This window comes from Xenopus laevis, chromosome 2S (genome assembly GCF_017654675.1).
Source record: "Xenopus laevis strain J_2021 chromosome 2S, Xenopus_laevis_v10.1, whole genome shotgun sequence".
Classification (NCBI taxonomy): Eukaryota; Metazoa; Chordata; class Amphibia; order Anura; family Pipidae; genus Xenopus; species Xenopus laevis.
The window spans coordinates 165,737,546-165,757,186 of NC_054374.1; positions in this window are offsets into that span (position 1 = coordinate 165,737,546).

Below are 19,641 nucleotides of genomic sequence, written 5' to 3' on the forward strand. Positions count from 1 at the left end.
CTTCTCCTCACTCAACCTCTATTCTCCTAGTCTCTATTCTTTACATATTATAATCTATTATTTCATCTATTAAGCCTCTTTGTTCTCATGAAATAGGAAATGGCCATGAAATAGGCCAAATCTTTAGCAGCACAAGGGCCCCCTAACACCTGGGCCCACCTGGAGTTTTCCTGGTATCCCGGTGGGCCAGTCCGACACTGAAGGGAACCAAGTCAAGCAGCAAGGTTTCTGGATAGAGCACCACCATACATAGTCTTTTGAACTATTGTATGCTACTCAGTTATCTAAAACACTGGGTAAATTTGCACTTGGGCAATAACCCATGGCAACCAATCAGATGCTTGCTTTCAATCCTTGTCCTGCAGCTCGCTGAAAACAGCTAATATGGCCTATGGAGTGTGGTTTTATTGTGCCATGAAAATTATACTTCACACAGACAGAAAATCCCAGCCATACTGTTGGGCTTTAATTATACAATTTTTGGTATGAATGAATGTTTTTACCAAACATATTCATTAAAAGGAGCTTACTCTAACTGCACTCTCTTTTGATAGCTAATTCTGGTTTGCCGTTTGGAGAACTTGTTTTAAGTACTTGACTTTAGGTTCTTTGTCTCCTGTGAGTAGTACATTGTCTTCTGCTCAATTCATGGCCCATGAAAAAACATCCTATGGTTAGGAATCTGCTCATGAAACAGTGGACAATATCCAAGAACATTATCTTGGTTCAGAAAGTTGACCATGACCTGAGTTCACAGGAGAGAAAGAGTGGAAACTACAGGTATGGGATCCGTTATCCAGAAAGTTCCAAATTACAGAAAACCTGTCTCCCATAGACTCCATTTTATCCAAATAATCCAAATTTATAAAAAAACTTTTCTCAGTGTAATAATAAAACAGTAGTTTGTACTTGATCCCAACTAAGATATAATTAATCCTTATTGGAAGCAAAACTAGCCTATTGGCTTTATTTAATGTTTATATGATTTTCTAATGGACTTAAGGTATGAAGATCCAAATTATGGAAGATCCATTATCTGGAAACCCCCAGGTCCAGAGCATTCTGGATAACAGGTCCCATACCTGTATCTTGTACTTGATCCAAAGTAAGAATTTATAAAATACCCTTTTTCTCTGTAATAATAAAACAGTAGCTTGTACTTGATCCCAACTAAGATATAATTAATCCTTATTGGAAGCATAACCAACCTATTGGGGTTATTTAATATTTACATGATTTTTTAGTAGACCTAAGATATGACGATCAAAATTACGGAAAGCTCCATTATCTGGAAAACCCCAGGTCCTGCGCATTCTGGATAACAGGTCCCATACCTGTACACGGAAAGCTTTTCTTTGTTTATAGACACCCGGCCATCTAAAAAAACATACTTTGATGCAGTAAGTTCACTTCAGAATAGAATTGACTGTTGGGTTTATGACTCTTGAGTTATACTTCCCGGGGAGTGGAGACTCTGCTAATGTGTGGAAGAATGAAAAGTTGAAGTTCATGCCTTATCTTATCAGCAATTAGCTTTTATATGTCCGCTGCAGGCAAACAGCTAATATCTGATTGGTTGCTATGAGTCAATGCATAAATGACTGCAAATATACACACACACACAAAGATACGATCTATTATCCAGAACACTAGGGAACTGGGGTTTTCAGGATAGGGAATCTTTCTATAATCTGAATCATAGAAAGCACATTAAAGGGGAGGTTCACCTTTAAGTTAACTTTTCATATGTTATAGAATGGCCATTTCTAAGCAACTTTTCCATTGGTCTTCATTATTTTTTTTTTTTAGTTTTTCAATTATTTGCCTTTTTCTTCTGAAAGCTATGCATGTATTTTTATTGCTGCTTCTGATTACTCATCGTTCTATTCAGGTCCTTTCTATATTCCATTTCTTATTCAAACCAGTGCATGGTTGCTAGGGTAATATGGACCCTAGCAACCCGATGACTGAAATTGCAAACTGGAGAGCTGCTGAATAATAACAAAAAAAACACAAATAATAAAAAACGAAGACCAGTTGCAAATTGTCTCAGAATATCCCTCTAACTAACAGTTGATTTAAAGGTTAACAACCCCTTAAAGGCTTATAAATCATTTAAGCATTAATCCCAATAGGATTGTTTTGCCATCTACTGTATATCAATTTGTGCAGCTTAGGTGGGATCAAGAACAAGCTACTGTCTTATTAAAGCTCATTAAAAGGAAATCCTTTGTAAAAATTTGAATTATTTGCTTTTAATGGAGTTTACGGGAGTTGGCGTTCCTGTCATTTGGTGTTTTCTTTATAATGGGTTTTGGATAAGGGATCCAGGGGATAGCTCTTTGAGACAAAACTGCTAATGACTATTATCTAGCATCGGGCTGGGGGTGCTGGGGCCCACCAGAGCTGCCAACTCACCCAGGGCCATGAAGCAAGATGATACCTTTGCCTCAGGCAGCAGCGAGTGGCCAGTTATAAAGGGCGGCTAAAAGTCGTCTCTTGTAACTTTAAGAGACTAATTTTCATTTTTTTAACCCAGAAATTCAGTTCCGCTAGTCAGGGCCGGAACTAGGGGTAGGCAGAGTATACGGCCTCCTATGGCGCCATCATTGAGGGGCGCACTTATAAGAGGAAAATTATTTTTCTTTTTTTTTAATTTATATGAGAATTTAACCCGTAATGAAAAAAATCCTCCCTCCTCTCCCCCAGCCTACCTGCCCCCCCCCAGGCAAATGCCCCTAGTTTTTTACTGACCCCTCCGTGCAGATTCTGGCCGCGGAGTTCACGGCAGCCATCTTCTTTCTTTGATCTTTTTCGGAAGTTTCCGCGCATGCACAGTTGGAGTAATTTTCCGGTCCGGAACCACTGCGGCGAAAGTCACGAAAGTTTCAAAAAAATTTTGGTGACTTTCGGCGAATGTGCAGTTGTTCGAAATTTACTCCAACTGCGCATGCACCGAAAATGCCATCACGACAAGAAGATTATCAGAGAAGAAGAAGATGCCGTGAACTCCAAGGCCAGAATCTGCACGGAGGGGTGAGTAAAAAATTAGGGGCATTTACCTGGGGGGGGGGGCAGGTCAGCTGAGGGGGAGGGGATTTTTTAATTACGGGTTGAATTCTCCTTTCATTTAATAATCTGCATGCCACAACCCTCTCTTTAATTGGGATCCACATCCCTGCCACTTTCCTCACCTCCCACCTGCGGGTGAGTAGTAGCCACCTTAAGCGCTTCTCATTTACATACTCTGGCGCGGTGGTGCGTGCGCACGTCAATGGTTGGGCAGTAGAGAGGGGCAGAGAGTTGGTGTGACTTGGGACTCGCTGCTTGAACTAAAGACATTCCAACAGAAGTAAAGAAAACCCTGGGCTTGTTGTCTGACACTTCCTGCTGGCACACGTACAGATTTGGAGGCCATATTTTTGCTGTTGCTGTTGGCACAGGTACATTGATATTTGGGGCAATATGATCTGATGTATTTTTGGCTGCTGCTGGCACAGGTAAAGATTGGCAATATGATGGCTCAGTGTCGGACTGGCCCACCGGGATACCAGGAAAACTCCCGGTGGGCCCAGGTGTCAGTGGCCTTTTGCTTCTAACCATTTGGCCTAATTCATGGTCATTCCCTATTTCTTTATGGCAACAAAGAGGCTTAATAATGGAAGAATAGAGTATAGTATGTAGACTTGGAGAATAAAGAGGTTGAGTGAGGAGAAGGTTTGGAAGGTGGGCCCTCAGCCTAAGGTCTCCTGGTGGGCCCAGTCTGACACTGTGATGGCCGCTGGGCTTGCTGGTACAGGTACAGGGGGTAGTGTGGCTGCTGGTACAGGGTGGAATATGATGGCTTCTGGTACAGGTACAATGGGCCAATATGATGACTGCTGGGCTTGCTGGTACAGTGTGGCAATGTAAGAAAATTATCCTACTGAAAAACAAAACCGTAATGGTAAGGTGGGAAATCGTAAAGCTTAATGTGTTGGGGGGCGCTGTTTGAAGCCCATGATCCGATCCGATGCTGATTTTTAAGTGTGAAGCAGGGGCGGCATCTGGGTTGCAGCAGCGCCAAAATCGCTCCTGAACTCACCCCCCTGGACCCCTGCTGCAGCCACAAAGGCCCCCTCCAAAATCCTTCCCAAGCCATGACCCCCCTCCAGCTCTTCTCCATGCCCTTCTTTTTTCTTCTTGTGTAGCCAGTTAGGGAATTGATGAGCAGCAGCAGGGTTACATGCAGGGAGTGGGTCTGGGGCCCTCCAGGTTTTTTCTTGTGTTTTGCCGGCCAATCCTCCCTCCTTCTCTAATTAAGTGCTGAGATTTCAGCAAATTTTTTTTAAATAAACTGTTTCCAAACTCTGATGAATACAGACTGTAAGAACAGATTCCCCCCCCTCTATATTTCCAAACTGTATCCAATACAATATAATACAATTCATCTTTAAACAGTCCCTCCCCCATGTTCCCTTATTCTTCTTTCCTTACTTTGTGCTCAATTTCTAATACCCAAGGACATTCTGGAAAGTTGTACAAAAGCATCTGACTGAGGGCTGCGCTGGAAGAGAAAAGAGTCGGGATGAAAAGGGAATGAGAATAAAGAGACAATGGGGAAAAGAAAGGGAAAGGGAGACTTTGGACAGAGGAGGAGACAGAGGGACAAGTTGAAAGGATTTGGGAAATAGAGAAGGGGTCTCATTGCACCTCTATACAACACATTCCCCTCTGATTGGAGAGAAGCATTACTGCAACAAAACCTGTTATTAAACATATTTGATCAAAAGTAACTTTCTATGAAACACCCCTCAGACTGTAGTTCAATATCTGGAATATCTCTAAATGAATAAACACAATGATAAGGGCGACAGACAAGAAATAAATCACAGAAACAAACACTCACATTCAGTGGGATTAGTTGGCACAAGCGCAGGTGAGACGGCTGGTCGTGTTCCTACAGCAATTGTGACATGTTGTGGCATCCGGGAATATTTATACTCCCTGTAACTCCCTGTAACTCTCTGTTGCCTGCAGCGTCATTTACCCTTAGGGTGCTGGACTATGTGCCATGCATTGCTTCACTCCTTAGGGGTTTTATTTATATTCATGTTCTTTGCCTGTAGATTTAGCAAGGTCTCCCCTAAGGCTCACACTGGATATTAAACAGCTGCTCTTTCCTTAAGGGGCCCCCATTGGACATAATATACTTTATATAATATATTGTATCAATAGCAGGACCGGCCTTAGGGTTTTCTGAGGGGCCCAGAAGACTGCCTGCAATGTCCACATTCGCTCATAATCAGCCAATTTTTGCATGATCTCTGTAATTTAGAGAGGGTGAGGTTAGAGGTACCCACCTTGCATTCCAAGAATGTCAGTTTTATAAGATTAGTAAAGGTCTAGGGCAGTGATCCCCAACCAGTAGCTCGTGAGTAACATGTTGCTCCCCAACCACTTGGATGTTGCTCCCAATGGCCTCAAAGCAGGAGCTTATTTTTGAATTCCAGGCTTGGAGGTTTTGGTTGCATAAACAAAGCCTCAATGTAGGTTGACAATCCACATAGGGGCTACTAAATAGCCAATCACATCCCTTATTTGGCACCCCAGGAACATTTTTCATGCTTGTGTTGCTCCCCAACTCCTTTTACTTCTCAATGTTGCTCACAGGTTCTAAAGGTTGGGGATCCCTGCTCTAGGGTTTGTCCAAAATGTCCAATATTTTCCATTTTGGAATGTTACAAAATGAGGGCAATATAGGAATGATGGGGCCACTACGGAGTGTAGAAAATTAATATATAGGGTCAGAGTGGGGTACATGGCCCATAACCTCAGCCTAGAGAGGAGATAGAGACATTCTATAGAATCATTACCTGTTTGATGAATCAGGCATTGATTCGTTTCTCCTGGCAGTGTCACATGACTAACTGTATCACGTGATGTATGATGGCTCTGCGCAGTGTGCAAGATGCTTCCCCTGTTGTAATGAAGGGAGAAGACCGATATCAATACAAATACAAATCCAGGCCTGACCAAAAGTGTGTGTATGTATATGTGTATATATATATATATCTACAAGTATCAAAAAGGGTCCGCGCACACAGGACTTAGGTGAGAAAGAAAAAATGACGTTTATTCAATGTTTCGCCCCAGTCACTTGAGCCGTCCTTATTGTTTTTTAAGTTCCAGCACAGAGGCATCCATTTTGTGTTCTGGGTGCACCGACCCCACGCTGTTTATATATATATATTGTGATGTTTGGGGGATCACAGCGGGGTTTTTTTCACCAAACATGCAGGCCACTCCACGTTAAAGGAAACATTTAGTTTATTTTCTTCAGTTCACATAAATCTCTCATAGACAAGCAGTGGCATAAAAATCAAAACAGCTTCAGTTCAGCAACAAATAAGTCCCAACAAAAGAGCCGGGTACTTGCCAAGAAAACTTGCAGTGTCCAGTCTGCCGGGAGTGAACTCCCTAGTCTTTTAGAAAAGAACTTTCTCCAACTCCACAGTGAGTAGCCACACATGAAAACCAAACTTTTCTGTTTAACACAGCAGTGACTTTCCACCCCCTCTCACCTGCTGCTCACCTCCATTAAACACCCCTTGGATGTCCAGCCCACCTCTGGCTGGTTAACCCCATGGTGTCTTTTAAAGAGGTAATTTTAAAACCTAAAGAATGGGGATATATACTGGTCATCTACAATATATCCCCCCCAGCTTCTACATATCCCCACCCCCTCTGCCTCAACCCAGGGGAGGTGGAGGCACCAGAAGAGCCCAAACAATGGACTCGGGAAAGAGCATCAGCATTCAGGTGCTGTTTTCCCGGGTCTGTGCTCTACCCTAAACTTGAACTCCTGGAGTGCCAGGAACCACCGTGTTACTCTGGCATTTGCCCCTTTTTTCTGCTTCATCCATGTGAGTGGGGCATGATCAGAAACCAGCCTGAACCTTCTACCTAAAAGGTAATAACGGAGCAAGTCCAAGGCCCACTTGATGGCCAGGCATTCTCGCTCAACTATTGCATAGTTTTTCTCTGCTGTAGTCAACTTTCTACTGAGGAACACCACGGGATGCTCTTCCCCATTAATGACCTGAGATAATACAGCTCCCAAACCTACATCTGAAGCATCGGTCTGGACAATAAATTCCTTGGAGAAATCTGGAGCCACCAAGATGGGGTGATTACAAAGTGCGGACTTGAGCTCCAGAAAGGCCTTTTCAGCATCAGTGTTCCACTCAATCATAATTGACTTACGACCTTTGGTCAGGTCTGTTAATGGAGCAGCTATAGTGGCAAAATCGGGGACAAACCTACGGTAGTACCCAACTATTTCCAGGAAGGCTCGTACCTGTTTTTTTGTTTTAGGGCGGGGCCAGTTCTGGACTGCATCTATCTTATTTAACTGGGGTTTTACTAGCCCTCTTCCAACGATGTACCCAAGGTACCTTGCCTCTTCCATACCTAGGGCACACTTTTCTGGGTTCACTGTGAATCCTCCCTCTCTCAAGGAGTCAAGAACTGCCTGGACTTTAGGCAAATGGGACTCCCAGTCCCTACTAAAGATAACAATGTCATCCAGGTAAACGGAGGTGTACCTGTGATGGGACCTCAAAAGCTTGTCCATTGCCCTTTGGAACGTAGCGGGGGCTGTTTGTAAACCAAAGGGCATTCTCCTATATTGAAAATGGCCATCTGGAGTGGAAAATGCAGTTTTCTCCCTTGCTGCCTGAGTTAGGGGTATTTGCCAATACCCTTTCGTGAGGTCCAAAGTGGTGATATACCGGGCAGGACCCAACCTCTCTATAAGTTCGACTACCCGGGGCATGGGATAGGCATCAAATTTGGAAATTTCGTTGAGTTTTCGGAAATCATTGCAGAATCGCAGAGTACCGTTGGGCTTGGGTACCAACACAATAGGACTCGACCATTCACTCTGTGACTCTTCAATAACTCCTAATTCCAACATTTTTTTTACCTCCTCTGAGACAGCCTTCCGGCAAGCCTCTGGAATACGGTAAGGCCTTAGACACACCTTTACTCCCGGCTCTGTAATTACGTCATGCTCTATGACATTAGTGATCCGAGGCAAATCAGAAAAAATATCTTTGTTTCTCTGCAGAAACTCCCTGACTTGCTGGGTCTCAGCTTTTGACAATGCTGTTGCCACACGGACACTGTCAGCACCAACCTGAGACTCAAGTTTCCCACTAGCCAGTGCCGAAACTGGTTCTCTATCCCTCCAAGGCTTTAACAAATTTATGTGATAGATTTGGTAGGGCTTTCTCTTACCAGGTTGGTGAACCTTATAGTTCACCTCACCCACTTTTTCTACAATTTCAAATGGGCCCTGCCACCTGGCCAAGAATTTGCTCTCTACAGTGGGAATCAACACTGCTACTCTATCTCCCACCTGGAATTGCCTCACTTTAGCGGACCGGTTGTATACCCGGCGCTGAGCCTCTTGGGCACTTTGCATGTGTTCCTTAACCAGTGGCATCACTTCTGCAATTCTTTCCCTCATTTGAGAGACATATTCCAAAACACTTTTGTGGGGAGTAGCTTCACTCTCCCAAGCCTCCTTTACAATATCAAGCAGTCCCTGGGGCCTGCGCCCGTACACCAACTCAAAGGGGGAGAAACCTGTGGACGCCTGAGGCACCTCTCGAATTGCGAATAAAAGAGCAGGTAATAAACAATCCCAATCCTTACCATCTTTTTGCACCACCGCCTAAGCATTGTTTTTAAGGTCTTATTAAAACGTTCAACCAAGCCATCTGTCTGAGGATGGTAGACAGATGTATGTAACTGCTTTATCTGGAACAAGTTACACACACCGGCCATAACCTTTGACATGAATGGGGTACCCTGGTCAGTGAGTATCTCCTTTGGGAAGCCTGTCCTTGAAAACATTAGGAACAGCTCATGGGCAATGGCTTCAGATGTGGCATTCCTTAAGGGAATAGCTTCCGGGTATCGGGTGGCATAATCAAGGATTACCAAGATATACTGATGCCCTCGGGCAGATTTTACCAGGGGACCCACTAAGTCCATGGCTATACGTTCAAATGGTACTTCGATAATGGGTAAGGGCACCAAGGGGCTACGAAAATGAGAAGCCGGGGCTGTTAACTGGCAGGTGGGACAGGACGCACAGTAGGTTTTTACTTCAGACTTTAAAGGAGAAGGAAAGGTTAAAACTAAGTAAGCCTTATCAGAAAGGTCCATCTAAATATACCAGTAAACCCCCAAAGTAATGCTGCTCTGAGTCCCCTGTCAAAAGAAACACTGCATTTCTTTCCTTCTATTGTGTACACATGGGCTTCTGTATCAGACTTCCTGCCTTCAGCTTAAACCTCATTGCCCTGGGCAAGAGCATGCTCAGTTTGCTCCTCTCCCCCACCCCTTCCTTCTCTACTGTAATCTGAGCCCAGAGCAGTGAGAGACTCAGGCAGGAAGTGATGTCACACCACATTAATACTGCAGCTCCTATGCTAAACAAACAGAGTTTCTAGAGCTTTTTACTCAGGTATGGTAAAACATTCTACAGAATAAATATAGCATTCTAGCTTGCACTATTGCAGCTAATCTATTGGCAATAAAATGCCTCTGTAGCTTTCCTTCTCCTTTAAACCTGGCCAGAAAAAACGGTCTGTGATTCTTGCTTCGGTCTTCTCTGCCCCCAAGTGTCCACCCAGGGCATCATTATGCGCTAGGTCAAGTACCATTCGTCTGTATGGCCGGGGAACTAACAGTTGTTCAACAACCTCCTCACGGACCTTGGTGACTCTATAAAGCAGATAACTATTTACAGCAAAGTGTGGCCATCGGTTATCTGCACCTGGTTCTTGGGGAACACCATTTATCACCACCACCTGTTCTCTAGCATTAACTAAGGTGGGATCCTGCATCTGGGCCGTGCTAAAGGCTCCCCTTGACACATCCAGATCAGGAGATACAGGATTTGATGAATCATTCTCATCATCCTCCCCTAGCATTACCTGTAATGGAGAGAAACCCCCCCCCCCCTCAGAGGACAGTTCGGTCTTCTGACTGGGATCCTCTATTGCCTTATTACTTTTCTCCTGAGTTTGGGGCAGTGACACATTATCATTTTGAAAATCATACATCACATAATTTTCAATATCACTGGGTATATCAATTATCACATCCCTTGGGTTTTGGGGACCCAATCCCACCCTCAAGTCGGTGGTTTCCTTCCACACACTTTCCCACAATTCCCAGAACTTTGGAAAGTCACGTCCCAAAATAGCGGGGTGCAACAGTTTACTCACCACCCCAACTTCACGCACAATGGATTCACCGGCAATAGTGATGGTCACTGGGACTAGCGGGTAGGACCGGATATCCCCATGGATACAAATTACCCGGAGTGATTTGGCTACTGGTTTGAATTCTCCAATAACACTGTCTAGTACCAGGGTTACCATACTCCCCGAATCTAGGAGAGCCTTGACAGGAATCTGATTGATGTAAACATCACACTCTCGGGGGCCACCTTTCTCGCTCTGCAGTCCTCTCAAACGTGGCAAGAAAGGCCTCCACATCATCCGTGGGACTCAACTTTTGGAGAAAATAACTTGCCCGGGTGGTTACCTGGTTCCCCTGAGGCACGGCAGCAGACTCCCGTCCTGGAGCACATTGCTGTACAGCCTCAGCCAATGCCTTGGCTGGGGCAATTGTAGCCTCGTGTAAGGCGGTGGCTTGTAAAGTTACAGACTCTCGCAAAACAAGCAACTGAGCATCTGTGGAGTGCTGTTGAGATACCATGGCCGATAGCTGGGCCTCCAGGCTCTTTTGCTGAGCATCTGTAGCCTGCTGCTGCACGACCATGCTCTGCTGTAGCTGAACTGTAGCTCGAGCCAGTTGCTGCAACAGTTCCTCCATCTTAGCAAAAATGGGTTACTGGCTCTTTAAATGTCAGTTTTCAGAGAGAGAAGAAAAAAAAATGTCTTTACCCTTCGGTAGTGCCTGCGCGCATCCGAGCACCAGTTGTGATGTTTGGGGGATCACAGCGGGGTTTTTTTCACCAAACATGCAGGCCACTCCACGTTAAAGGAAACATTTAGTTTATTTTCTTCAGTTCACATAAATCTCTCATAGACAAGCAGTGGCATAAAAATCAAAACAGCTTCAGTTCAGCAACAAATAAGTCCCAACAAAAGAGCCGGGTACTTGCCAAGAAAACTTGCAGTGTCCAGTCTGCCGGGAGTGAACTCCCTAGTCTTTTAGAAAAGAACTTTCTCCAACTCCACAGTGAGTAGCCACACATGAAAACCAAACTTTTCTGTTTAACACAGCAGTGACTTTCCACCCCCTCTCACCTGCTGCTCACCTCCATTAAACACCCCTTGGATGTCCAGCCCACCTCTGGCTGGTTAACCCCATGGTGTCTTTTAAAGAGGTAATTTTAAAACCTAAAGAATGGGGATATATACCGGTCATCTACAATATATCCCCCCCAGCTTCTACAATATATATATATATATATATATATATATATATATATATATATATATATATATATATATATATATATAAAATATATAATAATATATACTAAACAGTAAAATATCATGAAAAATGAGACGCAGAACATTAGGTTCAGCCATTACAGCCAATGTCAAATTATACCCGTATGAAAGCCAAAAATATATATGTTTTATCTGAACTTAAACTGGCCCAATATGTGAGCCTAAAGAATAAAAATACCTGTAATGATACAGAGCAACCACAAGATGGCACCATTGCAATGGGAGCTCTGTAGCCCTCTTTAGGGAAATGCTATGGCCAGTGGTGTAAAAGTGGCGATTTTGCCAAACGAGTGGATCTCTCCCCGATATGCCCACATTAATGTGGGCGATATCGGGCTGATCCGATCATGGGCCCTAGGACCCAAGGATCGGATAATAATGCAAGGAGTATGGGCGGTTGGATAGTGGGACCACATTAACGAACAGACGTGGCCGCGATCCAAAGGGATTTTTAACCCTGGTCGACTTTCGGACAGATATCAATCAGGGGAAGCCTGTCCGAGGGCCCCACACATGGGCCAATAAGCTGCTGACTCGGTCTCTCTGCAGATTTTATCGGCCTGTATATGGCCACCTTTATTAGATGTTACCGGGCCCTACAGCAGATTAATTTTATGACCCCTATCAGATCCAAAGATTGTCCTGTTTTACCTATATATATATTGAAATTGCTCATTACCCCTATACCACCTAGGCCCCCCTGCAGCCACAGGGTCTGCTTCCTCTGTAGTTACACCCATGGCTGTTGCCTATAGAGCACTGACCAGTCTTACTACTATAAGTACTTCAAGGGTTAGATGTATTTATTGATGCACAGTGAACTGGGAACTCAAATTTCATGCATTACAATTCCGTTGCGTTTTTTACAACCAAAAAAACTGATTTCTTCCCCAACAAGATACAGAACACAAAATGACTTTGTAACACATAAAATGAATTCTGTGCACACACAAAAAAAAGTCACAAAATGATATTTGTGCCCTCTAAACAAATTTGTTGTAATATCAACACAAAGATAATGTTGTGGTCCGAAAATTAAACCCAAAATTTGAGTTGTGCCCAACAACCTGGGTAGTTATTTTCCTAAAACATAGGATTCTAAAGGAGTCAGGCAGAATGTTGTGCCGTGTTCCCTGCGTATCAAACCTTCAGGATTAGAGGGTGGGACATTTTATACACTGTCAGTATCTCTAGAAATAATGATAATAATAATAATGACACATCATTCTTTAAAGAGATGTGGGGGTCCAATCTTAGGATCTCGGCCCTTCTTTGCATCAGTGGATATAGTGGGATTCTACCCTTTCAAACCAATAAGTCAATGTGCAAGAGTTAATGCATGGTGGTGTATGAGACTCAGTGTAATGTATTTGGCCCTTTAAGAGTAATATGGATACATTGAGGATACCTGATCTTTAAAAGCCAACTATTGCTGAGTGGACAAGCAAATAATGGGGGTGTGGGCCCTTTAAGAGGAATAGAAATTTGGTGATGGGGCAAGTGAAAGTCAGGGCTTTATATGGTTCCATAGCAGAATAAGGCAAAGCAGTTTTCAGTTTTTACTTTAAGTGAACACTGCCTGATTTCTAGCTCATCCAGGGTCATGGGGGTATAATAGTGGTTTGGGCTCTAGGGCAGCACCTCTGAGATTGGATATAATGGGGTTGACAGCATTAAAAGCCAGTGGATCATTGTATTGATGAGTGTATAGTGAGTGGCGGTCCCTTTAAGACTCCATGTATACCTATGATCAATATCTACAAACTATATACACTGGGGGTTTATACATAATGAGAGAAGTGCATGTAGCCATTTTAAGAACCAAATAGTGATAGTGAGTATGGTTGGTTTATTGAGGCATCATTGTATATCAGAAAATGCATGTGGGATAAGTAACCCTTTTAAACAAGTGAATGTAAAATTGATGAGAGGGCTATTCTAAGCACTTTTGTCATTGATATTCATCATTTATTTCCATTCCAAGATATTAAGAGATACATGTACTGTTAATATGAATGAATTGTGTTACAACAGCGCCACCTGCTGGTCAGTTTCCCACCAGTCTGACCAGCAAGTAGTCAAGGAAGTTGTCAGGAGAAAGAAAGAGGCTGATGTTCTTCTGCTTAGGAATAAAATTAGAAACCTTTCTCACATCTTTCCCAAGCAGAAGAACATCAACCTCTTTCTTTCTCCTGACAACTTCCTTGACTACTTGCTGGTCAGACTGGTGGGAAACTGACCAGCAGGTGGCGCTGTTGTAACAAAATTCATTCATATTAACAGTACATGTATCCCTTAATATCTTGGATTTAAAAATAATAAATAATGAATGTAAATGACAAAAGTGCTTAGAATAGCAGCCTCATCAATTTTACATGCACTTACTTTAAAGGTTTACTTATCCTTTAATCAGGGACTGACCGGGCCGGTGGGCCACCGGGAAAAAACCTCTAGTGGGCCCTACCAGCCCAGATCCGCAACCTGGATTTCTTCCTGGCTTCTGTCTCAGGGCCCCACCTCCGGACCCTGAGGGCAACTGCCTCAGGGCTTTCCTTCCGACGACCTTGCTGCTGCTCGTGTTCGCAAGTTTGTACACAGAGAGGAGGAGGAGAGAGGAGGGTTACCGGACGGGAGGCCCTGAGGCCACAGCCCCGGTGGACCCCGAGCCCCCCAGTCCGACACTGCATTTAATAGTTAAGAAGTACCTGTTCCAGGGCCCTGGTCACATTGTTGAAGGCTTTCTAAACAGAACTCTAGGTTGCACACTGATGGGATTACACCAACGATAGATGGAGCTACAGGTTGCTCTACTATCTAGCCCTGACTAGCCTTAAAGGAGAAGGAAAGGTTAAAACGAATTAAATTTTATTAAAAATGTCTATATAAATACACCAGTAAACTCTCAAAGTAATGCTTCTCTGAGTCCTCTGTCAATAGAAACAGCACATTTCTTTCCTTCTATTGTGTACTCATGGGCTTCTGTATCAGACTTCCTGTTTTCAGCTTAAACCTTCAGGGCTTGGGCTTGAGCATGCTCAGTTTGCTCCTCTCCTTCTCTCCTTCTCTCCTTCCATCTGAGCCTAGAGCTATGAGCAAGCAGGAAGAGATTCAGGCAGGAAGTGATGTCACAGCAAGCTAATATGGCTGCTGCTATCCTAAACAAACAGAGAGCTTCTAGAGCTGGTTACTCAGGTATGGAAAAGCATTCTACAGAATAAATATAGTGTTATAGCTTGTACTATTGTGGCTAATCTATTGGCAATAAACAGGGAGTGTCATGTAAGCCTGAAACTACCTCTTGCTGGTCCTTATTCCCCTAGGCCTCCTTCTTCAATGGGACCTACCCCAGGGTCATAGCAACATTCACCCCACTCCATAAGAAAAGTCCAAGGAAATGAGTAGGGCTCCTGCATTATCTAGTGCATGGGGGGAACTAACTTCTCGAGCATAGGCTCACTAAGAACAACTGTATTGGGGTATTTCTAAAGCACCAACATATTCTGCAGCGATGTACAACAAAAGGGTTTATATATCAAACATACACATGTAACAGCCTTTAGGAAACAGAGTACATGTTTGAACTTTAGGCTGGTAGTGGTTTTACCCAGGCTGCCTTTAGGGTGTAACATATGAGCTCTTTTCCAAGGTGGACCCTCACTTAACTGTTGGAGGAAAGGTTAACACCATTGTATCTCCACCATGAAACAGATTCTTCAAATAACTTGGGTGCCAGTGGTTCTCCTTGTTGGAGGCTTGTAGCCTCTGGCTGCTCTACTAACTAAATAAAATAATAATGTCCCAAACAAAGGGGCAGGCCTATCAATGGTCGAGGGGAATTTTCGAATTCAAAAAATTCTAATTTCGAGCTATTTTTTGTGTACTTCACCTAGGGAATAGTCCAAATTCAATTTGAATTTTAAAAAAAATCAAAAATTTTATATTGAAATTTATCATGCACTGTCTCTTTAAAAATTCGACTTCTACCATTCGCCATCTAAAACCTGACGAATTGCTGTTTTAGCATATGAGGGACCTCCTAGAACCTATTTGGTGTCAATTTGAAAAATCTAAGTTTTTTTTGTCTTAATATAGCAATAAAACTGGCAAGAAGTTAGACGGATAGTACTGTACAGAACTAAATATCTAACACACTTCCGGTCTAGGCCTATGATTTTGGATTAAAGTACTGAATATTATTTAATTATCTAGTACTTCTTTTTCCTTCATTCTTTTTTTCTTTTTACTGCTTTTTTTTCTCTTTCTGTTTGTGATGGTGTAAATAGATATGATACACTGTATTGCTTCTTCTTTTTTTTTTTTGGAAAGAAATAAAATAAAGAATTAAAATAAATAAATAAAATATAGCAGTGTAAACCTCGCCCATTGGATAAATAAAAAACATGGAGAGAAAAGGAACTATTGTTCCATAAAAAGAATATGTTTGTAGTTTTAGAATAGGCATAAAAGGATAAGTCAACCTTTAAAATACGTGAGAATGATGAGTGGGCTATTCTAATCACTTTTGTAATGTACATTCTTTATTTATTTTGTTTTAATTCCAAGATATTAAGGGATACATGTACTGTTAATATGAATGAATTTTGTTACAACAGCGCCACCTGCTGGTCATTTTCCCACCAGTCTGACAAACAAGTAGTTGTTTATTTGAATCAAAATAGAAAGTATAGGTCAAAATTTAGTGGTTTTAGAGCTTTTTTAAACCAATTAAACTCTATGGGGCATATTTTCTTAAATTCGTATTTTTGTAATTGTTTTACCACTCCCAACCAAGATCTGGCTTAATTTGCTAACAGTTTGATCAAACAATTGTTCGTGTCTGGGAAAAATTTATCAAATTATTGAACGAAGACCAGCATCAAACAACCTGAAACTATTGAGAATCATAAAGGCAAAAAACATCTTCCAATTGCTAAAGGGACCATCTTCCATTGACTTTTACATGACTTCGACAAGTTTTAGCTGGAGTATTTTTTTTATCACATTTGGAGTATAATAAATCAAGAAAAATTTGACCTTTTCCCCTATAAAAAAATCTGATTTTTTTTTCCCCCCCTTTAAAACTCAACCACAAAAATTTGAGGCTTCATAAATAGGCCCCTAATTCTGTAAAACCACAAATGCCATGAAAGTTATTCGAAGATAAAAAAAATCATGAGTTTTCGGACAATTACAAGCGAAAAAAAATCCAAAACCTCCAAAAGTCTGAACGGTTAAAAAAGAAAAGAAAAAAGTCCAATAGGAGCAGTGCAGCTCTCTTTGACTTCTATGGGATGTTGACTGCTTTTACTTGGAGAAGTTTTGTATCAGAGTTTTTTTTAGAGTTTAAGAGTAATTTAAAAAACACACATTTTTGTGAAAAAAATAGAATTCCAAAATTGAGTAAATTGTCCCCCAGATCTTTTCTAAAAGAGAAATTACATCAGGGCTAAGGAGAATGTGTCAGGACCATTGAGTTTAGCAAGACTGTGAGACTTGCACCAATATTGAAAAATTCGTAGATGTTTGCAGTCACCCCCTCAATCCACCTGACTCCCCTTGTGGTCCTTGCCTTAACCCCACATACAATCAACTGCAAGTCTCTCTAGGTTCTTCTCAACATCCCAATGGTGGCAAAGATACCAACATCAACTTCTGGGAGATGGGATATCAATAGGGCAGGCCACCTCAAGCTCAACTCGGCCAAGACTGAGCTTATGGTCTTTACACCCAAACCAAGCCCTTCTCCTTTCACCATTACTATTGATGGCTTGACTATTAACCCGATTAACTCAGCATGCTGCTCAGGGGTCATCTTTGACCAGTCACTCTCCTTCTCTAATCATATTAATAATACTGCCAAAACCTATAATTTCTTCCTCGGTAATATAGCCAAGACACGCCCGTTTCTTTCAAACAACAGCCAAAACACTTGCTCAGACATTGGTCCATGTATGGTCATCCTAAGACAATGATGTCATTTTGCTCTCAAGTAGGGCTTTAGTTGTTTGAGTCCGACTTATTTTCTAAAGCCTTTATGTAGTTGTTGACCGAATAACATTTATGTCACAAGTTACAATCTATCAATGGGTATTACAATCATGAAGGTAAAGGTGAAGGTATACAAACATCAATGTGGAGATGTAGAGTTGCAGTGATAACACATGGATAGCAATGACATATCTTCTGCCAGTGGGCAGCCATCAAGTCACATCTTATATATGTTTTTAGACTTAAGAAACCATATTCTTTCTATATCTGGAAGTGTACAGTTGACTAAATTCAGCCAGAAAGAAAACAAAGGGGATCCAGTGTAGGACTATTGCTTTTATGCATAGAATAGTTGAGTTGGATGAAGTATCTTAATAAGGATTTAGGAAATCAAGTCGTCAATGACACCCAATCGGCACACTGTGGGACCCATGGGGTAAGGCAAAGTGATCACTTTCTTCCAGAATTCTTTACAATGTAGAAAATACACAGCAGGGACATGAAGAGGATTTGTTGGGGAAAATGTTGTGTAATACAACAGGGGGGCCAGTAGTAGCAGCCAAGGATTTTAAAATAAATTAGTCTTGGGCTGATTCCATGGCTTCTTCCCATATATCAGCATTAATGGTGTGTAAAATTGCGCAAAATGGAGAAGGCAATATATAGTAACATAGTAACATAGTAAGTAAGGTTGAAAAAAGACACATGCCCATCGAGTTCAACCTTTTTTTTTTATATATATATTAACTACCTATCTGCCAGTTGATCCAGAGGAAGGCAAAAAAACCCATCTGAAGCCTCTCCAATTTGCCTCAGAGGGGGAGAAATTCCTTCCTGACTCCAAGATGCAATGGGACCAGTCCCTGGATCAACTTGTACTATGAGCTCTCTCCCATATCCCTGTATTCCCTCACTTGCTAAACACCATCCAACCCCTTCTTATACCTATCTAATGTATCAGCCTGTACCACTGATTCACTTCCCAGCTCTCCCTGTAACACCCCTTTCCCTCCTCTAATCTCATTGGCTCCCTCCTGTCTGCTGGGAGGAGCTACTGGTGAATAAAGCATCCGACCCTTCCTTGTACCTATCTAATGTATCAGCCTGTACCACTGATTCACTTCCCAGCTCTCCCTGTAACACCCCTTTCCCTCCTCTAATCTCATTGGCTCCCTCCTGTCTGCTGGGAGGAGCTACTGGTGAATAAAGCATCCAACCTTCCTTATACCTATCTAATGTATCAGTCTGTACCACTGATTCACTTCCCAGCTCTCCCTGTAACACCCCTTTCCCTCCTCTAATCTCATTGGCTCCCTCCTGTCTGCTGGGAGGAGCTACTGGTGAATAAAGCATCCAACCTTCCTTATACCTATCTAATGTATCAGCCTGTACCACTGATTCAGGGAGTGAATTCCACATCTTCACGGCTCTCACTGTAAAAATTCCTTGCAGAGCCCTATACAGGTATAGGACCTGTTATTCAGAATGCACAGGGGTTCTTTCCATTATATGGATCTCCATACCTCAAGTCTACTAAATATTAAATAAACATTAAATAAAGCCAATAGGCTGGTTTTGCCTCCAATAAGGATTAATTATATCTTAGTTGGGATCAAGTACAAGTTACTGTTTTATTATTACACAGAAAAAGGAAATCATTTTTAAAAATATGAATTATTTGATTAAAATGGAGTCTATGGGAGATGGTCTTCTGAGTTTTATGGATAATGGGTTTCCAGATAACGCCTCCTACACCTATCAATTGTATTGACTCAGGAGTGATCTTTTGTTTGACTGACATTTTACTATTCTGCCTTCCCAGTATGAAATGCAAACGTAACTTAGGTAAAGTCCTTTAGAAAGAAGAACATTCTGACAGAAATCTCTTAGAAACATATGTTTCTTAGGGGTCTATCTATTAAGCCTCAAATTTTTCAGTTCGAGTTTTTTTTAGGTCAAATCTAAATTTTTAGAGGGAAAAAAACTCAATTTTTTTTCAAGATTTATTAAGCTATAAAGCTGCTTAATCAGAAAATACTCCAACTAAAACCTGTCATTTTTGTTACAACAGCGCCACCTGCTGGTCAGTTTCCCACCAGTCTGACCAGCA